Below are 24,484 nucleotides of genomic sequence, written 5' to 3' on the forward strand. Positions count from 1 at the left end.
AGTCCCAAGCCATGGCCCTAAGTATTAGCAGCTCCCTGGAGGGGTGGTTATGACTTGATCCTCACCCATCCTGGCCATATGAGGGCAGCCACACTAATGTTCTCTCCCCGGGGCCACATCACATCCTGTGATACCAACTCAGGGGGAAACCTCGGGCGCGGACACAGGGGAGGAGGCCTATGGGCAATGGAGACTTGAGAAGATCCAGGGCCAGGTTTGCAGGGTCTGGCTCAATCATAGCCATTTCTTCACCTTTTCCCTCTTCCTTTCCCCTCTTCTAATTCCTCTCATTCCTCACGTCACCGAGAATGCAGGGAAGAACCTCTCAGAAATCCCACTGGATGCCACTCAGTAGTCAGATAACCCAAGGTCACCCTGGGAGACCCAGGTTAGCACTCAGGGTGGAGGCTGGGATCCAGCTATAGGATGCGGGGTACGAGGTGGGGGTTAGGGGGCTGGAGTCAGCCATGAGGTCAAGAACAACAGCAATCCTAATGTCTGATGCTCATTGAGCATTCACTGTTGTCCCAGGCCGCCTTCTAAGCTTTTTATGTGCCCTCCCTCAGTCCTCTCATCAGACCTGCGTGGATAGGTACTATTATCCCTGTTCTACCAATGCAGAAACCAAGGCTCAGAGAGGCGAGTAACTTGCTCAGTTACAAATCTGATGAGTGATAGAGCCAGGGTCTGAAATCCAGGCCTGTGTTCTGAAGAACCGTGCAATCCCGCCATGAGGCCTCCACACATGGACACTTCACAGTATGCTACAAAAAGGAACACAGTATGCTACACAGTAGCCTACAAAAAGGAACTACTAGTGCGATCCCCAATTGAGAGAAAAATTCATGCCTGCCCATGTACATATATATATATATACAGGAGAATTAATAGGCTATATTTATATACATTTGTTTTATAAGCAGAAACTCCCTACTGTTATTTATAAAGTTTCATAAAGAGAGTTTCTTAAATCTGAACAGCTCAAAATAGAAAAGGATCTTGCAGTGGCACCGTCATAGCTCACTGCAACTTTGATGTGAAGCCAGAGAGATCTGGATGGAGGAACAGCAGGTGGGAGCTGGGACAGAGGAGGAAATGGGTGTGGGGAAGTGAGTTTGCTCCTGAGTTTGCTGAGCCCTGGTGGCTGTGGGCTTCCTGAAGCTGTGGGAGGCTGTGTACATACGGGTGGGGACTCATGCCTCCAGGAAGCAGAGCTTGGCCCCTAGCTCCCACCTGGGCCTCATGCTGACTGCGGATATGGCCCGCCTTCTCAGCCACTGCCTCCCACCTGCTGCATGGCAGGCCATGGCTTCTAGAGCAGGGCTCTCCTGGCAGCAGGGGCCCACCAGACACCACTTGTCACCTGCCACTGTCTAGCCTTCTGGCTGGGCTCCCTGTAATTGCACCAGTGCCAGGTCCATCTCCCCAGCACTTGCCCCTGTGTTGAGTTCCAGGTCTTGGCTCCTCCAGATCTGCCCATCTGGTGTCCTCAGACAGCATTGTTAATGCAGAGACTCTGTCTAGAGACCACACACACACAGGGCTTTGCAGTCAGGCCCAGATCAGCAGGCCAGCTTGGCCACTCACATGCAGTGTGAGCTCAGCCAGGCCCCTTCACCCTTCTGAGCCTCAGAGTCCTCATGCAGAGATACCTGGTATTGCTGTGAGGCTCAGAGTTGGTGTGTGAAGCCCCTGCCCAGGCAGGTATAATTTGGAGGCCGCTGCTCTCTTCCACACCCATTCTATTCTAATCACTGCTTTAATCAACAGGTCAGACCCCTTCCTCTTCCTCCTTGCCGCCCCCAGAGCTCCCAGCCCCCTCCTTTGCTGTGCTCTAAATCTTCAATTTATGGCAGCCCATTACTGACGAGGGACTGACCGAAAGAAGCACATGATATTTTGGCAAAGGAAATTTGGCCCCTTCTTTGCCCAGCCCGGTTCAAGACCTTAGCATGTCTGCCCTGGACAGTTACAGCAGTATCCAAATGGGTTTTCTTGGCTTCCAGGGAAACACGCACACACACCCAGGAAAATGTGTGCAGGGATGCTCACTGCAGCACAGCTTGTGGTCTTATATGAGGGCATCAGTCTCTGGATCACAGGCTGTGGTCACAAAGGATGACCTAGATTTTATTGTACTGACACACAGAGATGGCCACGCTCTATTGTGAAAGGAAAGTGCATGTGGCAAATGATTATGATCCTGTCCATAACTGGGTTGTGTGCGTGCTTGTGGGGTGAGTCTTGTGGGAAGGGGCTGCCAGCTCTTCAGCTCACCCCATGGGTCTGATCACCCCCTCTTCTGATTCAGAGGGTGATCTTTTCTAAGACCCTCCTGTTCTCCAGCTCAGCTTTTTTGGAGCATGAGCAGAGCTCTGTTATTTTTATTTTTATTTTGTGATGGAGTCTCACTCCATCACCCAGGCTACGGTGCAGTGGCACAATCTCGGCTCACTGCAACCTCCGCCTCCCAAGCTCAAGCCATTCTCTGGCCTCAGCCTCCCAAGTAACTGGGACTACAGGTGTTCACCACCATGCCCAGCTAATTTTTGTCTTTTTAGTAGAGATGGGGTTTCACTATGTTGGCCAGGCTAGTCTTGAACTCCTGACCTCAGGTAATCTGCCCACCTCAGTCTCCCAAAGTGCTGGGATTACAGGCATGAGCCACCGCACCTGGCCCAGAGCTCTGCTACTAACACCTTGCCTTGACAGACAAAGAAAGCTGGGGCCGGGAGCCAGGAAGGAGATGGAGGGAGAGCATGGCTTCTGGTGAGGCTGCGTCCCTGTCTCAGATGGTCCCTGCTGGACTCCACTCCTCGGAGACTAGTCCTGTAGGCCTCCACAGGTGCCTATCCCCTCCCCGATCCAGCCTGGCTGCTCTCTGAGAGAGAGGGCTCCCCCAGGGTATGGAGAGGGATCTCGGCCCTTACCCCTCAGTCTCTATCCTCTCTTTCCTCTACATCTGTGGGAACCTGAAGGACCTATTTTCCCTCCTCAGCTTCCCCAACCCGCACAGCAGGGACCTTGAGCAGCTGGGAGGACACTGCCTGCAGATGAGTGGCCCTGACCGCTCCCCACAGCCTGGAGCTGAACCTCCCCAACCCCCAGGGCCATGCTCTGCGTCACAGCCCAGCCTTGAGAACAGGAAGGACAGCATGGCCCAGATTCCTGTTGTGGTCCTGCTGCCTCCCTTGATCCAGTCCCTCCCCTCCAGCCCCCTCCTCACTTTCCAGTCTGTGGGGGAGGGTCAGGCACCAGTCACTTCCCTGTCTTGTCTCTGGGCTGAGCCTTCTCTAGAAGGACTGACTCCAAAGCCATTGTGCCTGACCCTAGTGCCCACTGCATTCTCCTTACCCACTGACACTGCCCTTTCCCCAACCAAGATCCAGCTCTCGGGTTTGAACTGCCCCACTGCCACTGAGCGCTGGTGGCCTTTGCTGCACCGACACCTTCGCTTTGGCTGTGGAAGGGCAGCTGTTCTCTGAGCCTCAGTATCCTCATCTGTGGAATGGGAAAGTCATCCCACCTCAAGGGGGTTGCTGTGGAGTGAGAGGGGGCATGAAGAGTGCCAGCCCAGGCTCTGGCACCCAGCATGCCTGGCAACAGCATCTCCCTTTCCTCCACCACCTTCTGAGTGCTATCTTGTTTTCCAAGATGGAGTCTCACTCTGTCACCCAGGCTGGAGTGCAGTGGCACGATCATAGCTCACTGCAACCTCGAACTTCCGGGCTCAAGTGGTCCTCCTGACTCAGCCTCCCAAGTAGCTGGGGCTACAGGTGTGTGCCACCATGCCTAGCTAATTTTTAAATTTTTTGTAAAGATGGGGCCTTGCTATGTTGCCCAGGCTGGTCTTGAACTCCTGGCCTCAAGTGATCCTCCTACCTTGGCCTCCCAAAGTGCTGGGATTATAGGCATGAGCCACTTTGCTTGCCCCCACATTTTTAATAGTTCTTATTATAACCCTGGGCAGTGGGCACAGAAGATATGATGATGTGACTACTTCCATTTTACAGAAACTGAGAACCAGTTTCCATGAAGGAGGAGGAGTGGTGATTGTCTTTATTTTTAAGCCGGGAGTGGGGAGAAGGAGCTGGGTTAGGGAGGGTGTGTTGGGGGTAAGTTACCTGCAGGCCCTTGAGTGCAGGAGGCCTAAAGGGTTAATGCTTAACCCTTACCCACCCCCGCCCTCCCACCAGAATAAGAAGTGCTTCTGGCAGAATCTGAGGCACTGCATCCAATGACACCTGTGGCTACTTAGGGTCCAGATAAACTCATTGTAAAACAGGGAAGCTGAGATTAGAAGTAGTGTTCCCAAGGTCATAGAGACTCAGTGTAAAGGCTACATTGGAAGCAGCAGTCACCAGCAATTGCTGAAGGCCATGTCCACACTGGGGCCATGGAACCCAGACCAGCCCAGACCATCCCTGCCTGCGATGGTCTCCCATCTACACCGAGGAGATGGCAATGACATCTGTGACAGAGGGGAGCTTACAGGAGGCTCTTTTCCTAGCCCCAGGTCTAGGAAGCCTTCCTGGAGGGGGTGATAACCTGAGCTGACTCTAGGAGGGTGAGCAGGTATTACCCGGGGTAGGGGAGAGGCCTCTCGGGCAGAGGAGACACTGTGGCAAAGTCAAGGGGGAGAGAGTGTATGATCAGGAACAAAGCCGGCGACTTCCTGGAGGGCAGAGTGCGGGTCAGGGAGTGAGTAGGGGTGTGGCCAACCTCAGGAACTTGGACTCCATCCTGCAGGCCACTGGAAGGCCTAAGCTGGAGGGGGGTTGTGGCAAGACCCCTCTGGCCACTCAAGATGGACAGAGAAATGAATGGAGGCCCAGAGCAGGGAGCCAGGGACCCTTGCTGGGTGGAGGCAGACCAAGGAGGACTCAGCATGACAGAGTGAAGTGAACAACAAAGAGGAGGGTTGGGGATGGCGGGGCGGGGCATTGGGAGGGGCTAGGGTCTTTGGGTGGAGGAGGTGCATGCCTGCAGTGCGGAGGAGGAGGAGGTGGGGGAGGAGTGGGAGGAGTCTGGGGCCTTTTGGTGGAGGTGCATGCCTGGAGTGGGAAGGAGGAAGTGGGAAGAAGGAGGAGGTGGGGGATGAGGAAAGGAGGAGCCTGGGGTCTTTGGGTGGAGGAGGTGCAGGTCTGGAGTGGGAAGGAGGGGGAGCTGGGTTAGGGGGAGGAGCGTGTTAGGGGTGAGGTACCTGCAGGGCCTCAGGTGCAGGAGGCCAGCAGTGGCTGTTGGTGATCAAGCCTGGAGTGAATCCTGGTGGGAGACAGGTGGCAGGATAGCCCTGGTTCCACTGGAGCCTTGGGAAGGGAGCAGATCTTCAGCGTCTGGGAAGTGTGGCGTGAGGAGGGGGTTCAAGGACAAGGGGTGGTAGGAGAGGAGCTCTCAGGACTAGGGCAATTGACAGAGAGGTAGGAGGAAGAGTGGCGAGAGCTGGCTGGCAAGGCCAAGGCTGCAGAGGGCTTCAAAAGGAGGGCAACTACCTTCCGCTTGAGTCTTGTGGCTTGGGTGATGGAGATGAACCCGCCGCTAGAGATGGTCTGAATGGGACACAAAGCAAAACGCACCTTCATAAAAACATAAAAGAACTGGCGGGCGAGTGAGGAATTATGGGGTAGAGATAGGGGCAGGTGGAGACCCACACAGCGGGATACTTCAGAGCATGAAGAAACCATGATGTGGGTGCACCTCACATACATCAAGGCGAGCAAAAAAGCCGTGTGCAAAGCAATGCATATGTCATGGTGCCCTCTCCATGAAGGTAAAAATAGAAAAATTAGGCCAGAGCGATTCAAGAGGCATGCTCAGGTAGCGACAGTACAAAGAAGCAAAGCAGGTCAGGCGCAGTGGCTAACACTTTTTTTTTTTTTTTGAGATGGAGTCTCTCTCTGTCCCCCCAGGCTGGGGTGCAGTGGCGTGATCTTGGCTCAATGTAACCTCCGCCTCCTGAGTTCAGGCAATTCTCCTGCCTCAGCCTCCTGAGTAGCTGGGATTACAGGCACCTGCCACTAAGCCGGGCTAATTTTTTTTTGTATTTTTAGTAGAGACGGGATTTCACCATGTTTGTCAGGTTGGTCTCGACCTCCTGACCTCATGATCTGCCCACTTCGGCCTCCCAGAGTGTTGGGATTACAGGTGTGAGCCACGGGGCTGGCTTACTCTTTTAATCCCAGCACTTTGGGAGGCTGATGCGGGCAGGTCGATTGAGGTCAGAAGTTTAAGATCAGCCTGACAAACATAGTGAAACCCTGTTTCTACACAAAAACCCCAAAATTAGCCGAGTGTTGTGACAGGTGCCTGTAATCCCAGCTACTTGGCAGGCTGAGGCCTGAGAATCACTTGAATCCGGGAGGTGGAGGTTGCAGTGAGCCAAGATTATGCCGTTGCACTCCAGCCTGGGTGACAGAGAGAGACTCTGTCCCAAAAATAAATAAATAAATACTAAAAAAGCAAAGAAGCAAAGCAAGGACAGAAAACTGGTAGAGTGATTACATCCCGGAGACGAGGGGTGTGGCTGGGAGGGCCACGAGGGGCCTGAAGATGCTGGTGATGCTGTTTCCTGGCCTGGGTGGTGGTTTCATGGACATTTGCTATATAATAATTTATAACAATTATGTTCTATATGTTCAATGCAATTTTTCTTAGATTGTGAAATGGGTTACATTTCACGATTTAAAAGAATTTTGGAAAAAGGAGAGAAGGCTCAACAGCTTCCAGATCTGCAGAGGGAGCCTCTGGGTGTGGCCTGGAGGAGGTGACCTTGGCCATTGCTCTGAATGCTGGGTGCTGTGGGTGAGGTCTGAGGGGACAGTGAGGATGAGAAGGGTCAAAGGTAGTGGCTAGGAACACAGGCTCGAGGAGAGGCATAGTGGTGGAGAGAGAGGATTTCCTGGAGAATTAGAAGGTAAGAGGGAGGGATGCGTAGGGGACATATGGGCTGGAGCAGGAGTAGGAGTGGGGAGGGGCTTCACTCTCCCAGGGAAGGAGGCCTGAGACAGGTTGCTGGGTCTGAGGCAGTGTGGGTGGCAGTCTGGCTAGTGTTGGAGTGGGTGCAGAAGATGGGTTTGCTGGACCAGGTACACACCCTCTCCTTTGTCCCCTTCCCTGGGCAGCCACCCAATCTCAGGGTTCCCCACACCCCCAGGATCCATCGCTGGCAGGCCCAGGCCATCTGCATGTGGTTTGCCTTTGCAGCCGGCAGAGGGCAGCCGCCTCCCACAGACACCCAGCTTCAGCCTGTGGTGGGATAAGGCCAAGCTGAGTGGCCCACAGCTCATATTGTGAGGAAGGTGTGTGCGGGGCTGTCTTTCTCCCCAGTTCCAGGAGCACATGTCCTTCCTCCAGGCGGTCCAGCCAGCCTTCCAAGACCTCTAGCCCGGAACCCCCATCTCAGAAGTTCTGATATTGGGACCAGAGAGGTGCAGAGATTTGCCTGAAGTCACTCAGTGAATCTTGAACTTGGGCTGGGGCCTCTGTCCTGGGTTAGCTCCAGGGAAGATGTTGGGGCTGAGTGATGAGGACAGGGGCTTGGGACGAGACCCATCTTGCAGTAACCCTAATTCTTCCCTGCTAGCTGCTAATTTCTTGCTGCCCTGAGACTGTGAGGAAGCCCAGACTAAGTGTATAGGAGAGGGTGAGGCCCACCCAGCCCCGGCTGCTCCCGCCCCTCCCCGTAGGTTGTCCCAGCTGAGGACTCAGACCTGCTGTGCTGTGGCTGAGTTCCTGACCCACAAAGCTATGAGATGTGATAATAAAAGAAACAAATTCTCGTTTTAACTGATAACATTTTGGGGTAGTTTGCTATTGCAATAGGTAACTGGAACATCCTCTCTGGCCTGCAGACCCCTCCAACGGCTCCCACTGGGCCTCATGGTAAATTTCCAACTTTGAATTTCCACCTCTCCCAGCACAGCTAGACCCCCTTTCAGAATTTAGCCCTGGCCACTCCACCCATGGGCCCAGCCTCCTGGGCCCCTATCTTCAAAGCCTTCCTACCTCTGCCCAGAAGCCGTTCCTTGTCCACACCAGCCTGGCAATCCCCATCTGCCAAGGGCCACCCACATGCTCCCCCTTTAGCTCCTGAAGACCTTGATGGCAGGGAAGGGCCCCCCTGCCTCCCTGCCTTACTCTGGCAAATCCTTTGACCCAGACCCTGCTCCTGCCAAGTTTGCCAGACAGAACTCCTGCAGGTGTCCTTTGAATATCAGAGAGGCTTCTCTTGGCTAATCTAAGTTTCCCAATACTTTTAAATGGAATAACCACATTTCTTGGCTGGGTGCGGCGGTTCATGTCTATAATCCCAGCACTTTGGGAGTCAAGGCGGGCGGATCACTTGAGGTCAGGAGTTCAAGACCAGCCTGGCCAATATAGTGAAACCCTCTCTCTACTAAAAATACAAAAATTAGGCAGGGCACAGTGGCTCATGCCTGTAATCCCAGCCTTTGGGAGGCCAAGGCAGGTGGATCGCCTGAGGTCAGAAGTTTGAGACCAGCCTGGCCAACAGGGTGAATCCCCATCTCTACTAAAAATACAAAAATTAGCTGGGCGTAGTGGTGGGTGCCTGTAATCTCAGCTACTTGGGAGGATGAGGTGGAAGAATCGCTTGAACCAGGGGGCGGGTGGGGGTGGGATGGAGGCTGCAGTGAGCTGAGATGGCGCCACTGAACTCCAGCCTGGGCCACAGAGCAATACTCTATCTCAAAAATAAATAAATAAATAAGATAAGATAAGATAAAATAAAATAAAGCGAATTAACCACATTTCTTTAAAATACAATGGAAAATTCAGCTTGCAAATTGGTGCTGGCCTCCTCCAGTTCCAGAGACCAGGGAGCAAAAGCCCAGTTCTGAGGGGCCATCTCAGGGACAAGTCGAGGAGGATGGAGGTTGTGCCTGAAAATTTGCTGAAAGGGACTAGTGTTTTCCCAGGGGTCGGGGCTCACCATGGCTAAGAACTCCCCTTACTCCCAGAAACACACAGGCCAATGCTACTGGGTCCCTGGCCTCTCAGTTCTTTGCCACTGCCCATCCAGCCAAGCTCCCTTCCCACCCACTGAAGGACAATAGAACCCACTCCCCATGAGAACAAGCTTCTTTCTTTCCCTCCATTCACTTTGGAACCTCATCACCACCAGAGGGCAGGCGAGGGAGGACTGAGAGCCTCACTGGCTGGGTGGGATATCAAAATGGGAAGGGCATAGCCCAGTGGGAGAGGTTTCGCTCCTGAGACACAGAAGGCAGGGTTAGGGAGGTGAGGGCAAGGTGGTCTGTGCGAGGGGGGTGGGAGCCTGCAGGAGACAATGGCACTGGTGGGTCCCCTTCACCTGCTACCACTCCGGGGTGGCCCCAGCTTCCCAAGCCCATTCTGGGCTCTGTTTGGCATACATCTCCCTTCCACCTGCTCCCCAGCAGGGCCTGGCAGCTGCTGTTTGCACCCCTAAACTCAGCTCTGTGGGGGTGGGGAGACCCCTGCACTCAGAAAGTTCCCAGTGGGAGGAAGGCTTTGCATGGGACATGGCTCACACCTTAGGAGTGCAAGTCAAGGCCAGGGGTGGGGTTGGGGACAGGATCCTATAGAGGAGGGGTGGAGCTGGGCCTTTGAGGTGCACGTGAGATTTGACTGGATTGGGTGGGATTTGAGAGGTAGGGAACACCGAGGGAAGGTGTGGAGGCCCATGTGGGCTGGGCTCTTTGGAGGCAGCAAAGTACACAGGTCTGTCTGGCTAGAGAGCTGGAGCAGGCCCACCTGTTTGCGCCAGCCAGGCCCGGGACCTCTGCTTCTGAACAGAGGGCAGTGGGGAGTCACAGGAGTTTCTAGAACCAGGGCCCTGCTCACCCCAGGTCTCTGCTCCTGGTTCCCCTCGAATGTCATCTGGGCCTTCCAACCACAACAGTCTGTGCAAATTGCTGTTTACAACAGACTCCCTGCTCCACAGAAGCTGCCCTCCCAGGGAGGGGAGGCAGTCGTTTCTTTGTTCAGCCCAAGGTTATGGCAAAGAAACAAAAGGAGTGAATTTTCCCTTTCTTCTGTTCTTTCTTTCCCTTCTGCTGCAGCAGAGATAGTGCCTAGAAAGCTTTTGTGCTTGGCTTGGTGAAGCTTGGAGGGGTGGCAGGGCCTTGGCCGGCAGCTGACCTCAGCCCCTGTCTAATTGGCCCCTGCAGGAGCCAGGTGCTAATTGGGCCTGGCCAGGACAATGGAGACCGGCTGGGCTGGGGTGGGGGCAGGGCTTCCTGGAGGATGCTGGCTTCCCATTCCTACTTCCCCTCTCAGGCTTTTCTGAACCCTGCCCTACCCTCAAGGCTCCATTCTGGGCCCTCCTCTTCCAGGAAGACCCTCGGGCTATCCCAAGACAGGCCATCAGTCACTACTCCTTGGGTACTGGGCCAGAGTCCAGCCTCTGCTGACAGCGGATTGGGGCCAGCCTTTGCTCTCAGTCAGGGAAGTACCGGGCTGGGCATTCAGCGGGTGGTGAGGGGCAGGCCCCAGTCCTGGTTTTACAGGCCCGGTTCACTCTTCCACAAAGAATCCTTCCCCACTGGTCACCTCCTGCCAGAATCCTCCCTGGTTAGAGCTTTGCTGCCTCAGGAATGCCCCACGGAGGGTGGGGGAAGAGCCCTGGTTGGAACCCAGAACCTTGGGTTCTGATCCAGCCTCTGCCCACAGCTGTTGAACGACCTGAAGCGAGGCCCTTGCCCACTTCATGCCTACTCATCTGCACCCTGTGGGGAATGATCCTTGTTGGGGTTGTCCTCTGGGATTCTTGCCAAAGGGGAAGAAGAAATGCTTTGGCACCTGGGGCCCAAACCAGAAAGGTTAGCACTTCCCCGGGCGGCCCCAGCCCCCGGCCTAGGCTACTGCTTCTACTGGATGCCCCATCTGCCACACCCACTCCTCCTCACAGCTCAGCATCACACATGCACTACCAGCAAGCTTTCCTAGGCTAGCCCAGGCTCAGTCACTTTCTAGGATCTGAGGCTGGACCTCCAAGACGCCAGAGGTAGGGCCCAGACTAGCAGGAGACAATGGTCACTTTAAGGGATTTTCCCAGAAGCCCTTCTGTACTCCCTCTCTGGTTTACTGTGTGGGCTCAGGTGGCCTAGGCTGGAGCTGGGGGCCCTGCAAAAGATTCCTGTGACCATGGGCATCTAATGGTCAAAGCCCTGGTCCTCTCCACCCTGCCTCCCACTTGTAGAGGCTCTGGGAACACCTCTACTGGTTGCTGGGCAACACACCCCAATGCACCTGCTGCTAGGCAAGCCACAACCCATCCTCGCAGAACCAGTGGGTGAGGGGGCAACTTACAGAGAGGTTGTCAACGAGGTCTGGGGTAGCCTTGGGGGCTGGAGGGGATGGGGGCCCTGGCTCCCCCATCTTTACTGCTAGCAGTCCTGTTCCCCAGGATGGGTCCCCAGGGACCGTTGCTACAACAAGTGCCTGCCTGGTGACCAAGCCCAGCCCTGAGCTGAAGCAGGCAGGCCATGGGGCCACTTCCCCTTTGTTCCAGGGTGGGGGGTGTCTGGGTGCAGTGGCTGAAACAATGCAAGACTCATTCCTTGGCCATAGAATAGTACAGAGACAGCAGGGCCGAGGAGGGCTGGGGGGCCCTTCAGGGCTCCGGCCTTCTGACTCCCCTAGCCCAGGCTCAGTATCCCTCCTCCCTCACCTGCCTTTGGCTACACCTCGGTCCCTGCCTCCCCCTCAACTCCCCACTCTCTTCTCCACTTTCTCTGCCTCCTGGTTACCCCCATACCTCGTCTCCCCTTTCTCTCCCGCTGAACCTCACCCTCTGTCCCTGAGTCTCCTCCTTCCCCTTCCCCTTCCTCTCTCTGCTCCCCAATTCCCCTTTGTCCCCTCAGGAGTCCTCCCCGCCCCGCAGCAGCACAAGCTGGGCTCACTCTCCTCCCTGCAGTTGCAGTGTGGCTTAGAGCCCCACGCCTGGCCCCTGGGGCTTTCCCCTGTCTGCTTTCCTGATGCTCTGGACAAATTCCTTTCTCTTTAGTTCAGCGGAGACATGGGTGGATGTTTTTGAAAGAAACTCACTGGGAAGCAAAGAAAAAACAAACCCAAACAAGCCAGCCCGCCACCTAGAAACGGCGTTGGTCGCGAAGGCAGAACGTCTGATATAAATGGCTTCGGCCTGGGTTGCAGAGACCCCCTCCTGGGGTATGGAGGGGCCTGCCTGCCTTTCCCCAGCTGAACTGGGTTCAGCCTGTCTGTCCCAGACAAGCTTGGTTGCAAAGCCTTTCATGATAGGGCCCTTCATCTGGACCTAGCAAGATGCTGACCAGCACTGGGACTTCATAAATATTTGTTTACTTGTTTAATGAATGAATGGATGACTGACAGTGTTCTTTGGGGCCTCAATGGTGGCACAATAATAATCCCTGACTGGACAAGCCAGGACAGTCACCTTCACCCGTTTCAAAATCTCTGCTCCTGCTGCTGGGTGCCTAGCTCAGCACTCTGCACAGGGTTGGGGGGCCTCTGGCCTCTCTCAGTGTTGCAGGGATGCCCTTCCTCTTCTCATTTGCAGGCCTCAGGTTTCACTTACTCTACGTTTTCTTTTTTTCTTCTTTTTGACACAGAGTCTCGCTCTGTCTCTCGCTCTGTCTCCCAGGTTGGAGTGCAGTGGCATGATCTCGGCTTACTGCAAGCTTCGCCTCCTGGGTTAATGCCATTCTCCTGCCTTAGCCTCCCGAGAAGCTGGGACTACAGGCGCCCGCCACTACTGGCTAAAATTTTATTTTTTATTTTTTTTTAGTAGAGATGAGGTTTCACCATGTTAACCAGGATGCCCTCGATCTCTTGACCTCGTGATCCACCTGCCTCGGCCTCCCAAAGTGTTGGGATTACAGGCGTGAGCCATCACGCCCGGCCCACTCCAATTTTTCTTAATGGGGACATTTCCTCTGAACAGTAGGGACAGGCAGGGGAGTGGCACAAGACAATCCCCATACTCCTATTAGTTCTTGTTGGAGTGGGCCTAGTGAAGTGGAAAGATAGTGGGCTCTGTTAGCAGCCGTGTGAGTCTGGACAGGTCACTTAACCTCTCTGAGCCTGTTTTCTCCTCTGTAAAATGGAGTGCATCACTGTGCCCATCTCATAACGCTGTTGGGGATTAAATGAGGCTGTGAGTGTACAGCTCTGAGCAGTGCCTGGCATATAAGAGTGGCTCCAGAAATATTACTCCCTCCTCTGTGTGACTCTCATGAGGGGCTCTGGAGGGTCTAGCACCAGGGAAATGAAAGGGAGGCCCGTGGTAGAGTCGGCCATCCTCCCTTGATGGTACCAGTCACCAGCTGGCACTGAGATGTGGGCCTTAGATCTTCCTGCTCCTGCCCCTCAGCCTCCCCACCAGGGAAATGGGTGTGTGTCCCCTGCTGTCTCCAAGATCCTGGGGCAAGAAGCCTCCCAGACCAGGCTTCACCACCCCTCCCTGCGAGGGGCCCCATCTTCCCCCGCCTGCTGTGCGCCAATCGATTGAGTCTGCTCCCATCCTCGGGCGTGCCATGAATTTTTCATCAAAGGCCTGTAGACTTTGGGAAACGCACAATTAGAAGCACCATCAATAATGCACTACGCAGAGGCATGCACTGAGCTCAGCTGGGCCCCAGACATGGCTGTCTTCCAGCCCTGCTCTGGCGGGAGACTGGAGGGGCGCCCGAGTGGACCTTCAGGGACCCATCACCGGACATAGACCAAGTGTGGGCTGCTGAGAGGGAGGGGAGCTGCACCCTTGAGGGGCTTGAGCCTGCCCCCTGAAGCCAGGGAGGCCCCAGGGGCTCCTGTCTGGTCTCAGGCATTTCATCTATAAAACGGGTGCTAAACAGCCCCCACCCCCTGTCCCTTGCTCACCCCTTATCACTGGGTGAGACACACAAGACAATTACTATGTGGAGACTAGGGCAGGGCTCTTTGTGGGGCCAAGGGATGTCCTCCTTCAGGGGTTCCTCGGAAACAGGGCAGGCGCCAGGCTGGGCTGGGGAGGGAGAGGAGGGCAGTACAGAGATGCCTGGTGGCACTGGGGCTTTATTCACACTTCCTTCACCCAGCTTGGCGGTCAAGGTCCCTGTGGTCTTGCTCCTGTCCCCCTCCCCTTCCACACTTAATAGCACAGCTCCCCTCGGACCAGCCACTCCCGCACCAGCCACTTCCTGCGGCCTTAGAACCTCTGGGGGAACAAACAGGTTCAGTGCATCCGGCCTCTGTGCCTTTGCTCACGCAGTTCTCCCACCTACAGGACGGGGTCGCCTTCCCCCATCGCTGCAGATCCGTTCTGCAAAGCCCATCTCCTAACAAAAGGCTTTCCCACTCTTCTTGGCTTCCTTTCTCAATTTCTAGAGCCTGTACCAGGCAGGTGACAAGAGCTCACCACAGGCTGGGCACTGTTCTAACTACCTTAAATAGATTGGTCTAACTTCACCACCAGTCACCTGATGAAGTAGCCACCTTCATGCCCATTCCACAGAGGAGGAGAGTGAGGCACAAGGAGGCTAGGGAAGTTGTTGGAGTGGGTGAGCTGGTTCCAGAGTCTTCACCACCACTCCTGGGGCTGGCTCTCCTGTCCTCAACTGGCCTTGGCCTTGGAGTCCACAAGGGCGGGGCTCATGCTTCATCACTCGCCGGGATCTCCCTATTGCAGGGCCAGAGGCTCAGCTGAACTCAGGGCGGGGCATGCAGGATGTTGATAGCCATGCTTAGCTGCTGGCGGGAGAGGCCTCCCCTCAACTCGAGTTTGAAGCTGGCCTAGCCAGAAGGTCCAGATGCCTCCCTGGTTCCCTGCAACGGTCTCCACTGAGCCCACACCCATCTCATGGAGTCCCATGGCTGCTCTGCTCCCCCAACCCCTGCCGGCTCCAGGTCTGGTTCATACATTCTGAGGCTGTCTTGAATGCCCTCACTTCCTGCAATAAAACCACTGCATCAGACACACGGGGGTGGGGGAGGAGAGGCTCCTGGGGCTGAGATGGCTTTTGCTGTTGCTTTGGACAGGCTGTCAGACTTCTCTGGACCCTGCCTGGATGTGGGCCTTTGCTGCAGCCTAGGAGGGGGCTCGTGGGCAGCTGGGGTTCTGTGCCCCTGCACATGGGCCGTGTGAGGGCGGTGATGCCAGCTCCAGGAGGCGGGACATGTGCTGAGGGAACACAGCCCCTATTTCCATTTCTAAAACTCTCTCCTGGCAGGAATGCTGCTGGGCCTGAAATACACATGGAACTGCGCCCCTCCCCAACCCCCAAATCCCAATCCCCAGGTGCTCCACCACAGCTTGGAGCTGTCTGCAGGAAAGGGTTTGTCATGATGTCAGTGACCTTCACAGAAGGACCCTGGGATGAGTTCAGACTAGGGGGCTGGCAGGGGAAGGGTGGGCAGGGAGCTTGGTTAAAACTCCCTCCTGTGTACCCCCCACCCCGAAAGTGTATGTTTGCATTTTGCCCTAACTGAATCCATTGTCTGCCTTGAGGTTGTCATGACCCTATAAGTGGGCAGCCAGAGTGGCAAGAGAGTGTCTCCTTTCATCTCCAGGGGAGGAGTGAGGACTGCCTTTCCCCCACCCAGGCCAAGGACTGAGGTCCTCCCAGTTCAGGATACACTCTTTGGCAGGCCCACTTGGCCAGGCCCTGTGGTGGGCACTGGAGACACAGATGTGACCAAGGCTTGAGGTCTCTGTCCCAAGGAGCTTGTATTCTAGTCGATGTGACAGCAGGCAGTGTGGCATAATATATCAGTATGGCAAATGCAGTAGCCGGGGAGCCCCTCAGCCAGCCCCCTCCTCACCCTGGGGTGCAGGCAGGGGTGTATTGGAGGGCATGTCAGAGAGGGAGATGGGTTTTGAAGGATGAGTAGGAGTTTGTTAGGTGATACAGGCATAAGGAGGGGACACAGTCTTAGCACAGGGAACAGCAGGAGCACAGGTGTGGAGGTGAGCAGCAGCCTGGTACACTGCAGGAGTGCAGACAGGACATGTGGTGAGGAGGGGCTGGTAGGAGATGAGACTGGAGCGGCTGCAGGGTTCAGTCATGGGACCTTGGATGCAAGTCTAAGGCCCAGCTGTCAAGCCTGTTATAGGCAGGCAAAGTGGACTGGGCTGGGCCTGAATGCTGGCACCAAGCATGCTTGTGAATTCCCAAAGACCCTCCCAGAATAAGGTCTGGTTGCCTTCTAAACAAATTCAATGTGCTATGCAGGACCCAGAGCCCAGAGAGGGTAAGAAGTTGCCTAGCATTTCTGTGGCAGGGCCAGCTCAGCATTCATAGCCCTCTGGGGTTAGAAATCTGTGCTGGGCAAATCACCTGATCTCAAACTCAAACAGGAGTTTGAGACCATCTTGGCCAATATGGTGAAACCCTATCTCTACTAAAGATATAAAAATTAGCTGGGCATGGTGGTGGGCACCTGTAATCCCAGTTACTCAGGAGGCTGAGGCAGGAGAATTGCTTGAATCTGGGGAGGCAGGGGTTGCAGTGAGCCGAGATCACACCACCGTACTCCAGCCGGGACAACAGAGTGATACTCCATCTCAAAAAAAAAAAAAAAAAAAAAAGAAGAAACAAAAGAAAAGAAAGAAATCTGTGCTGGGACTGGAAGGGACTGAGATGCCTTCTGGGAGACAGAATGACCCAAAACCTTGGGATGGGGAGAGAGCCAAGGGAAGGCATCCTTGAGATGCTGCCTTTTCTCAGTTACCTGAGTGGGCCACCTGCCCTGGTATCCTGGAGCCACTAGACCATGACACACCCCGCTCTAGGGGCTGTACAAGCCTTGGCCCCTGTACCACCCTTGATCAATGCTGCTCAAGAGAAACAGAGACTTCCAAGTGGCTTCTCAGCCTCTCAGCCCCTTCCCACCCCTGTGACTCAAATGTGTCACTGTTCTCGTAGCAGAAACCTGCCAAAGCTCAGGCTATGGGAGCCAGAGCGGGGACCAGATCCAACGCCCTGCCTCCCAGCACCCAGAGGTAGCCAGCTTTCCAGGGCATGGTTTGGTTTGGGGTCTGGGGGCTTCCTCTGGAGGGCTTAGGCCCTGCCAGGTGGGGTGAGACTCAGAGGGGTTTGCAAGGGTCCCAGGCCAAGCTTGGCTCAGCAGAGAGACAGAGGCTGTGGGTATTGAGGGGGAGATGAAGGAAGATGAAGACTTGGCCTTGCCTTCAGCGGTCCTAGACTGAGTGAGGAGACAGTGTCCCACCCTGAGGAGCCCAGCCTGAGAGGGCAGATGTGAGCCTGCCCAGGAAGCCCCTGTATGTATGAGGAGGGTTGCACTGTCATATCTGAGCAGGAGGCAGGGCGCACACACTCCTGAGAAGGACACATGAAAAGAACAGATGGCACCAACGAGTGCAAATTAATTGAGCGAAGCCTGTGTACATAGGCGCTGTGAACAAGCAGACTGATGGCTCAGGAGGCGTGGTGCGGGGGCAGGGCAGGGAGCTGGGAGCAGGGAGAAGCTGTAACGAGCACTTATCGATGTCTCGCTGGATCTGCAGCCGGTAGCACAATTATTGACAAAGCCTGTCTATAAATCTCCCAGCCATGTCTTCAGAAACCTTAATTACGGGGCCTCATTACCCTTCACACCTCTAGGCACAGGGACCCTCCTGGGCTGGGGTGGCTGCTGACACTGCGGCTGGCCTGCCATGGATGGGCTGAAACCCTGCAGGGAGATGTGCCTAGCAGGGGTGTCTGAGGGACACAATTCAGGTCCACGTGGCTCTGATGAGCGGGCAGAGGCTCAGCCTCAGGCAAGGGCAAGAGGGTGAAAGGGACTTTGTAACCAAGGGGAACATAAACTGGGTTTACATTCTAGTTTTGCCAGTCATTCTGGACTCTGATGAGCATCTTGCCTCTCTGAGCCTCAGTTTCCTCATCTGTACAATGAGGAGAGGGCTTTGGTGAAGATTACGTGAGCAACGTCCATCTAGCGTTGAGCACAGTGCCTGGCATGTGTTGTGTGAGTAACATCTGTCCCTTCCATCTCTTCTCGGTTGCTGTCTGAAGCTGCCAAGAAAGAAAAGCGGCCCCTGGTGGCCGGGAGCTGGCGGCCTCAGCTGGACCCTGGTGTCCTGCTGCTGAATGTCATTCGCAACATCATACCGGGCCACGCTCTGACCACTCTATAACGTGTGTGAACACAGATAAAACATAGTCGCTGTGCAAAGCCCAAAAATGACCAAACTCCCTTTCCTGGTTAATAGGAGTGACCGCTGCTTCTTTATTAGTATCATCATTGCTGCCTTCCAGATGAGAACTCCTATGATACCTACCCACTCTTAGAATGCTGATTCTAAGCCAGCCTCCTGATACCATCTAACCCAGAGCAAAGCCTGTTTCCTCAAACCCTTCCCCAAATACTCTAATACCAGCTTGAATCTGTGAAGTCCTTCCACACACTCTTTCCGGGACGCCCCACAACTCCCCATGGTTGCATCCCCCTTAGTACAACGATACTTAGTACAACGATCCACAATAACCCCAACTTTGTTAAACTGCATGTTTAACAAAGCTGGAGGGGTTGATCCTGCTATTGGAGCCTCGTCTCTTTAGATGACTGTGCTCTCCAGGCCTGAATTCTAGGCTCTCATTTTCACATTCCTCCCTCTCATTATTTTTGTGTGTGCCCACTGTGTCCCATTTGTTGTCCTCACCCAGGCCAGGAGAGAACACACTGTCCGGGCAGATCACAGTCCTGCCTCCAGCCTAGGCCACAAGCCTCCTCCCCAGCCCTGTGCTGCGGAAAACCACCTCTCTGCTGCCAGACTCCAGGTCACCCCAGAGCTTCAAAAAGTGCTTCAGCCATCAGAACCCTGGTAATCCCTGTGTTCAGCTTTGCCTCTTAAGGCTTGAGCCTCCAGGCAGTTGGTCCTTTCAGAGCCCCTGCCTCCCCTGCCTGTCACCTGGCATTATTTGGCCATGGTTCCTCTCACACCTCCCTCTCCCCATCCCTGAGAGTCCCCCGTGGGAACCTTCTCTACAGCCTACTCAGCCTTGCCCACTGCCCAGGTAATGGAAATCCAGGGCCCAGACTTCACAGATGCAGGTGGCAATGAAGGGAGGGGGCTTCCTGGGGGGAACACTCCCGCTGCCTGTGGGTACCCTCCCTGCTAGGTCTCTCAGGATGCCCCCCGACCACCTCAGGCCTCTCAGAGTCAGTCTCAAAATTCAAATTCTTTTTTTTTTTTTTTTGAGATGGAGTCTTCTCTGTTGCCCAGGCTAGAGTGCAGTGGCTCGATCTTGGCTCACTGCAACCTCTGTCTCCTGGGTTCAAGCTATTTTCCTGCTTCAGCCTCCCGAGTAGCTGGGACTACAGGCATGCACCACCATGCTCAGCTAACTTTTGTATTTTTAGTAGAGACGGGGTTTCACCATGTTGGCCAGGATGGTCTCAATCTCTTGACCTCGCGATCTGCCCACCTCGGCCTTCCAAAGTGCTGGGATTACAGGCGTGAGCCACCGCACCCAGCCTCAGAATTCAAATTCTGATTAGCCAGACCTTCTGTACCAAGCACATCTCCAGTCCTGCCTCCTGACCGTCTTCCCAGAGTTGTTTTTGTTTTTATTTTGTTTGAGTCAGGGTCTCACTGTCACCCAGGCTGGAGTGCAGTGGCGGGAACATGGCTCACTGCAGCCTCAACCTCTTAGACTCAAGCAATTCCCTCACCTCAGTCTCCCAAGTAGCTAGGATTACAGGCACGTGTCACCATGCTTGGTTAATGTTTTAAAAATTTTTGTGGAGACGGCGTCTCGCTATGTTACCCAGGCCGGTCTCAAGCTCCGGGTCTCAAGTGATCCTCCTGTCTTGGCCTCCCAAAGTGCTGGGATTACAGGCGTGAGCCACTGCGCTGGCTTCTCCCAGAGTTTTTAAGTTCCCCTCATTCTTAAGGTCCAGGTTGTTCTGTTGAGATGGCTGGTGGAGGACTTGGGGGGTCTGGAATGGGTGGGGCACAGATCCATTTGTAGTGGATAAATAGATTCCCTGAGTGAATGGCCTATAGTGGTGTAACGAGGGTCTTGGAGGGACTGAGAGGGATAGAATCTGGTTCCCAGACCCTCTGCAGTCTCCTACACTGTCCTCTTCACTCCCTGCTGTGGAAAAAACGGCGCCAGAAGCTCTTCATGGCTCACAGAGCTGCTCCAGGCACTGTGAGGTTTTCACAGCCAGCCTGGGGGTAAGGGCTAGCACTGTCCCCCTTTCCCAGCTAAAGAGACTGAGGTTCCTGTAGGTGCTGGCTGGGAGCTGAGTAGGAGGCAAACACCTCTGTGATCCAGACCACCTCTAGTCCACCAAGCTGCTCAGGAAGGGGCATTCTATGCATTCAGTGGGCACACACTTACTGAGCACCACTGCGTGCCAGGCACCTGGGGTGGAGGTGGGGGAGGGGTACAAGGTGGAGTGAGCTGGGAGCACGGGTCTGGAGCTGGGAGGAGGCACCACTGCCATTGAGCGTGGGTAGAATATTCTGGGTTCAGGTAAAAGCTTGAGGAAGGGGCTTCAGAGGCCCCAGGGCCCATCAGGCTGAGGGGCTCCTGCTGCAGGCAAGGGAACCATGCATGGGTTCAGGGCAGGGGGTAGCATGTCTAGATTTGGGCTTGGGACAGGTCACCCGGTGGCTGTGTCCTAGCAGGAGGGAGGCTGAGGTGGGCAGGAGGGCCCCATCTAGACGGTCATCTCCCAGATCCTGAGCCAACTCTCTGAGTGAGCCCACTGGCCCTCCACAGGAGCCCTCCACCCACATACAGGAGAAGGCAGGAGGGTGGGGTCTTCCTCTTGGCCTCCACAGGACCCTCCCTACCAGCCTGGCAGCTCGCTACTGAATGGTTCCCTACCCAGCCTGAGGAGGAAGAGTGAGATGCCTTCAGTCCCAAACTAGTCCTCTGAGAGGGTCCAGCTGTCATTGCCCTTCCTGGTCCTTCCAAATCCCTGAGCCCCTCTGCAGTCCAACCCCAGGGTCCACCCTGTGGAGGTGGATTTGCATATCTGAGAGTGAAAAAAATTCTGCTGCAGAGGCTCAGTACCACCAGAGCTGCTGAGCCCCCTTTTGTCTGTTTGAGTAAGAGCTGGCTAAAGGCTGAAGGATAATTAGTCCCCCGTGGGCAACGCAGTCCCCCCTCCTTGAAGATTTAAAGGCACAGCCCACATGCTCAAGCTACTTGGGTCTCAGCCCCTTCCCCCACAGGCCCTCCCCGCCCCCTTGACTCCGCCCTGAGGAGGGGACGGCAGCCGCTGGCAGGAGCCGATGAATGAGCATTTTATCTGATTAAACTGGGAGTGAACTGGCTGGTCTCCATTATCTGCGGACTTGATTGGATATTTAGCACCAAATGTGTGTGTGTGTGTGTGTGTATGTGTGTGTATGTGTGTGTGTATGTGTGTGTCTGCACACATGGACTGGGCTATTCTAGTCTGTGTGTCAGGAGGAAATTGGATTGTACTGAAAAACATTTAATCTGAACTCAGGAGCGCACCCTGATAGAGTCACCAAGCTAGGAGTGAGGGTTGGGGGAGGGACAGTTCCGCCTTTAGCCCTGGACAAGAGGGACTCCAGCCCTGGGCCCTGTGGGTTGGAAGGTCCTGCTCTGGCCCTCCTTGGGGCACAACCCTTCCCATGGGGTGAGGAGTTGGTGGTCCCAAGGCGGACGTGCCCACCTGGAGCCTGTGCCAGCTTTAGACCTCACCCTGGGTAACTGGGATCCTGGCACTCCCCTGCTTCCAGGGCCTGTCCTCCTGCAGGTGGCAGTATACCCTTATGCACTCGAAAGAGCTCGCAAAGTCTCATAGGTATGAGACTGAAATTGAGCTGTGTGAGAAGAAAAGGGGACGGGTGGGGTTGAGGGGTGGGGCCCTGGGTGTGGCTCTCCCCACACTGCCAGGGGCCAGTGTGGAAGCTGAGAATTCCTTGAGGTTGTTCATAAGGTGTATTTATTGAGGTAGAGGAATGGAACATATTTAGGAGTTTGCTAGCTTCTGCCTGATTTATATTTTAATTACCTGGGGTTTGGACATATGGTATGTAGGCCTTGCTTGTACTCTCAAATGTTCCAGGTGGGCCTCGGCTGGGGGTGGGGGCTGCAGCCACAGAGCTTGTCTTGGTGTTTACTAGGAAACTGAGGCAGCTCTTCCTCCCTGATAGGCTGGGAAGATGGTGAGTCAAGCTCACCAGGCTCCTGACCTCTGAGTCACCAGGCTCGGCCAAGGCTCAGGCACTGGACTGGAGACCCCAGACATGTGTTGGACCAAGACTCCCCCTCAGTCTTGTCTGGTGGCCCTGGGAGGGTTATTGTGCTACCAGCAGGTTCCTCTCCTATAAAGTGGGGATGATAATTGTATGTTCCTTTTCAGGCTGGAGCGGGGATTACATGAGATTATGACCAAAGTTCTGGGTGCAGAGTAAGAGCTCAGTGAATCTTGATGAGAACACTTAGTGTTATTAAAATGAGTGCTAAGGTTGGGCTGGGCTTGCAGAGTACAGAAGGGACCAGCCCCATTTCCCAGGTTAGCAACTCTTTCTCCCAGTCGCTCCTGGTTCTATAGTCCACCTCACTCTCACCAATCGATGATTCAAGCCCTCAGCAATTTATGGCCTCATCATCTTGGCTTTAGTTACCGAGAGCACTCCACTCCTGCCTCACCCACCCACCATTTAATTAAAGATGGACAGCAAGACTTGGCAGCACCAGCCATTTCACTAAGGAGCAGCACCAGGAGGCTATCCCGCCTCTGTCTGCCTTGTTTGCTGGGATGAAAGAGGAAATTGTCAAGACCAGGCTCCTCACTCCACAGGAGGAGTGATGGAGGCCCAGGAGGGGAGGGGTCAGTCAGGCTGACTCCTCAAGTCTCCTGAGGCTCCTCCTGCCCAACACTCTCTCTGCAGTAATTTTCTCTCTCCCTGGGTGGCCTCTGCCCAGAGTGACCTCGTTCTCATCTCCTCTGAGCCTGATCTTCTGGGTACTTAGGGCAGGCCCTGATTTGGCCAGTCCACTCACTACTCCACCATCCCATCTGTTCTTTCCCCCACACCGCTAAGACTTTCTCATCCTTCACTGGAGGGAGGCATTCACTCCGTTAATACAGATAAAGAAACTGAGGTCCAGACAGGGAAGGGACTAGCCCTGGGGCCCCACGGTGCCTTTTGGTGAGACTCCAGGCCAAGCCTGGAGAGAGACAGGCACACACACACTAACTAGTAATTCCCACTCAACAGATCAACAGATTCCTCTTGCAGGAACAAGAGGAATTTTGTTTCCCTTCCACCAACAAATCAAAGATCTGTTATGGTTTCATACTAACCACCACTGCCGCTTGGTTGACTTTTCTCTCTTGCTTATCACAGTGACATCTACAGACTACCCCGGCATTCTGTAGAAAGTGTGCCCTGCTTGGGGTGGGAGTGGATGGGGGTTAGGATTAGGTAGACCCCCTCTGAGCTCCCACAATCCCCGGAGGACCCTGAGCCCCAGTCCTGACCACTCCCTCCTCCAGCCATTCTTGATGAGTCTCCCTGCTGAATTGGGACTTCTTGAGGACAAGGACCCTTGTACGGACCCCTATCTTTATGTGACTGTCACATATCTTGGGAGTGAACTTCTGGAGAGAGGGTCAGAGGGAAACGCCTGGGTGAGTTGTGCTGCCTTCCCTCATTCCGCTCGATCTCAAGGGATCCCACCAACACAATGACTATTAACAAGCCTCCAGCAAAGTGCAGAAGTGGACAGCCCTTTACAGTTTCCAATGTATTGCCATCCACTCTCCTGTTAGTCCTCTCAAAAGCCTCAAGAGGCGGGGAGAGTATTTCCTCTACTTAACAATGAAGAGACAGGATCAGAGAGGTCGAGTGATTTATTCAAGGCCACACAGCTCTTGGGTGGTGGAAATGGAACTCATGACTGCTGGGGCTGCACAAATGAGTGGATAATTTGTAGGGTGAGATAACCAGACTTGGCACAGACTTGAGAAGATGCTCAAAACCCTGGTCGAACAAATGAATGAATGCATGAATGAATGAGTAGGCGCATGTGCCAGAATACAAAGTCAAGAGAGAAGGGAGGGACAGGTGGGAGTCTGGGGAGGTTGGGGGCACCAGATACTTTTGCTCCCTGTGCTCATGTGGCCCCTTCTTGGCTCCTAAAGCACTGCTCATCCTTGGCGTTTCAGTACTTCCCCCTTAGCCCCTGGGGTGATGCTCCTTTTCATGCTGTCTCACTTCCCTTGGCCTTTGCAGACTTCTCCCCAGTTAGGCTGGGGGGCTTTCTCTATGGACGCCTCACCTCTCCAGGCCCATCACTAATGTCTGTAGTGCCCAGTACAAGAACAGAAATGGAGGCTCCCAGCATGTGCCCTCTGCAAATAGCCATTGCTTCTTGGGCCTCAGGGTGCACCCCTGCAAAAGTATTCAACCCTTAGAAGTGTAGACTTAAGCTTGCATAGTCCTCAGAAGCAGGTTCAGGCCAGGCACGGTGGCTCACGCATGTAATCCCAGCATTTTGGG

At 54.6% G+C, this 24,484-nt stretch overlaps 1 protein-coding gene across 1 annotated transcript in view; it reads right to left on the reverse strand.

Annotated features, from left to right (window-relative positions):
- Positions 1-24,484, reverse strand: part of CCDC33 (coiled-coil domain containing 33) — a 100,759-nt gene that overhangs the window by 5,401 nt on the left and 70,874 nt on the right. The gene's annotated exons all lie outside the window — the stretch shown is intronic.

This window comes from Colobus angolensis, unplaced genomic scaffold (genome assembly GCF_000951035.1).
Source record: "Colobus angolensis palliatus isolate OR3802 unplaced genomic scaffold, Cang.pa_1.0 Scaffold99, whole genome shotgun sequence".
In the NCBI taxonomy this organism is placed as follows: Eukaryota; Metazoa; Chordata; class Mammalia; order Primates; family Cercopithecidae; genus Colobus; species Colobus angolensis.